Source organism: Bison bison, unplaced genomic scaffold (genome assembly GCF_000754665.1).
Source record: "Bison bison bison isolate TAMUID 2011002044 unplaced genomic scaffold, Bison_UMD1.0 scf7180017864035, whole genome shotgun sequence".
Lineage (NCBI taxonomy): Eukaryota > Metazoa > Chordata > Mammalia > Artiodactyla > Bovidae > Bison > Bison bison.
The window spans coordinates 15,381,908-15,385,882 of record NW_011494607.1 but is presented as its reverse complement, the minus strand read 5'-3'; positions in this window follow the sequence as shown (position 1 = coordinate 15,385,882).

The window sequence follows — 3,975 nt, the reverse complement described above, 5'->3', positions numbered from 1 at the left end:
TACTGAATTGCTGGTTGTTAAAAATGGTGGTGTTCATAATTCTATCATGTTCAACATTTATTACTTGTTGTTGTTATTTTTACAAGCTGTTCCAATTTCATCTTTACATTTTCTACACCAGACTGAAAAGATATACACTTGATCTTAGCTTTGTATAAGTTTTTTAAAAAAATATTTTCCAGTACATGTAATTTTCCAAGAGTAAATAAATATATAAATATAATTTCACTTGTGACAGAAACTTACTAGCAAATAATATTTAAAAAGAAACTGAAGCTCTTTCTTCTTCCTTTGTCTAAACATTGTAGAGCATCTGTATAAGAAGATGCCAGCTCATACTGTCAGACCAGAGCACAGTGAAGAGGGGTGGATTGCCTGGAACAAGATGTTAGAATCTAAGGAGGATGAGTTCAGTTCAGTTCAGTTCAGTTCAGTCGCTCAGTCATGTCTGACTCTTTGCGACCCCATGAATCGCAGCACGCCAGGCCTCCCTGTCCATCACCAACTCCCGGAGTTCACTCGAACTTATGCCCATCAAGTCGGTGATGCCATCCAGCCATCTCATCCTCTGTCATCCCCTTTTCCTCCTGCCCCCAATCCCTCCCAGCATCAGAGTGTTTTCCAATGAGTCAACTCTTCGCATGAGGTGGCCAAAGTACTGGAGTTTCAGCTTTAGCATCATTCCTCCCAAAGAACACCCAGGACTGATCTCCTTTAGAATGGACTGGTTGGATCTCCTTGCAATTCAAGGGACTCTCAAGAGTCTTCTCCAACACCACAGTTCAAAAGTATCAATTCTTCGGCGCTCAGCTTTCTTCACAGTCCAACTCTCACATCCAGGAGGATGAGGAAGGCGTCTATTTATTGGGGGCAGAGGACTGGAGGGCAGCTGTAATGATCGGCACATTGGCTTTTTTGGAGCTCTATGTGTGTGCTCAGTCATTCAGTTATGTCTGCTCAGCAGGTCCTCTGTTCATGAAACTTTTCCAAGCAAGAATAGTAGAGTGGGTTGCCATTTTCTACTCAGAGGGTCTTTCCAACTCAGGGATTGAACCTGCAAGTCTTGTACCTCCTGCATTGGCAGGCAGATTCTTTACCACTGCACCACCTAGGAAGCCTGTTGAAGCTGTCTAATTTTTTCCAATGGAGAATATGCACAGAAAGAGCTTTTCTAGTTTAGTATCCTGAACTATAGAAATAAAGTAAATAGAAATATTGTTTATGACAAGCATGCATTATTTGTATTAATAGAGTGAATCATAATCTTTATTTACACCTAGGTTACATATTCATTCTCCACCTTTAAATACATACTTATTGATCCCCACAAAGCTTTGGATACTTTATATGGGATTGTTTTCTTTAGTCATCAAAACATCTTTTTAAAAGAATTTCCATTTTACAAAGACAAAATTGGGATTGAGAGTGAATAAGACATGTCCTCTTTTCTCAGAGATCCTTAAAGGTGGGATGTACATGCAATTTAGTACCATATTTTCAAAGTATCTTAGATCAGTTTTTTCCATGGTGTCATAAGGAAGGCATATTCAACTCTGCAGTGGTTCTGAAACATATTTCTTTAGGCAACACAAGGTTTTCTCCAAAAGAAGTGTCTGGGTAAGCACCATAAGTAAATCAAATAAAAGACCTGCTCAGGTTGAAGTCCAGAGGTTCTCAATTCTGGTTACACTTTAGATCTATCTGGAAAGTTGTTAAATGCCTTGGGTCACCAACCTTCTAGGGGTGGAGGCCAGGCATCAGTATATCTTAAACATTCCCCAGATGATTTTATTGTACAGTCAGGGATGAGCTGCACTGTAGCAGTTAAAAAGGGAACACTCAAAGCTGACTGCTGTGTTAGGAGTACAGAGGATGATTGAGGGAGAATGCTAAAGGATGGGAAAGTAGGTGACACTAGTGAAACCCAGACTTTGGAGGCCAATTTTAATGAGGTTCTCAAAGGTTTGATTTCGGATACCTGTATATTTTTTATGTAACCCATAAACATATTGGCATAATACAACCTCCTGGCACACCAAAATGACAGATTCTAAGTGTGTGTGTTAAAGAATCTAGAAGTAAAAGACATTTTTCCAATGTGAAACAATGCAGAGAAAAATCAAGATCAACAAATTAATTGAACGAAATGTTTTTTTGGTGCTAAATGAATCTAAGAAAATTGATAGGTAAATCGTTATGAAATAACCTTTACTTTCTTTTTGAAAGCTCTGAATGCTTAATAGAATTCTCAACTGTGTCAAATAATTTGAATGCAGTGTCTTGTTAAATGTTTCCTAAACAGAAATTAGATAAAGAAGGTTAAATAATAAGTGAAGAGCCTGGCTTTTTATTTTACAACAAATAATCATAGTATTGAATAAGATACAAATACCTCCCAGCAAGAGCTGTATTGTTGAAATTTGGGGGGAATAATCTTGGGGAGATATTTTTAAAGGTCTAGGAAAGTATCATTTACAAGTATGAACAGTAAAAATGACTAGGCCTATATTATTCTCAGTTAGCCTGTTTTATTGAACTTTACTTTTATCTAAGGTTATATATATATCACTTAAGCATTTTCTCACAAGATAAAAATTATATCCTAAATCATGATAAATTAAAGGATAAAAACAATACATTTTAGAGTTAGATAAACCTGGATTAGAATTGTGAATTTTGGCCCTGCTATTTGGATGTTGTATGCTTTTGAAATGGTATTTGATATTACTGGGCCCAGTTTTCTCATCTGTAAAATAGTCTTAAGTATAGTACTTACTTCACAGGGTTGTTGCAAAGATTGAATTAGTTGACAAATATTAAGTGTCTAAAATAGTGGCTAAAATACAATCTCCTTCAATAAATGCTATGTGATTATTACTATACTAATTTATTGTGTCAATAGTGGAATTTGGAGGAGAACAAAGGATTCCATTGGATGGAATACACTCTAAAACAACTAGAACGTTCTAACAGAATCAACAAAGTGAAACAAATAGAAATCATAATCTTCTATTCAGTGATCATATAAATCCTGCAGACAGAATGTATTCTACAGACCTTTTATTTTACTTGCATCTGTACAGAATTATAAAAAATTGGTGATCACTATTAGGACAGAATTAAAAATCCTATAACCTACAAGGCTTGAGGAATTTGGTCCCTAAATGTAAAGCAGCAAACATTCTAGCTATCTTTGGGGAACTAAACTCCCATAAATCCTTCTCAGAAAGTTCACATATACTAAATACATAGTGCTTTTTGTCTGAGTACTTCTAATTTTGATTTTTGCATGTTGCCACTATAACTCTGTTTTATCTGTGTACAATTAGCACTGTATTAGACATTGCTTACAATGATAAACAGATTAGATGTGGTCCTTTCCCTCATGGGCTTATAGTATAATAGTCCAAAATAAACATTAACAAAGGAAAAGCACTGGCTGACAAAAATAAATGTGGTTAACATATCTTAGTCAGCCAATTGTTATTTGTTTATTCCCTCATGTCAGTTGGAAAGATAAAAACACCAAGGAGGACCTTTATGAGTACAAAATATTCAAGCCCATCTGAAAATCTGACACAAAGGATTATGATTAACTATATCCCAGAAGGGAACTCATGATTGGAAAGCTCATCACAAGGTCTGAAAAAATCGCTTTCCTTTTCACAGTTCAAAGCCAAATTTAAATAAGTGCTACAGTGTATACTCACCCAACTTACCTAGAGTCCTCTGACCAGCTTCAATGCATAGGTGCTATAAACATGCAGTTCGGTGAGACTTAACAACAATTCAATTAAACAAGAAAGATTCTCTTGGGTATTAGGTAGAATGGTTGCTAAGAGATTAGAGAACAAATAATTTCTCTGTGACAAAAGCTGGGAAACAGATCATTTCTTAAAGTCAGTCTGAAACTTTAATGTTAAGATTGATATCACAAGGAAAATTATACTGGACAAAGTTGAGCAGTCAAGGAAG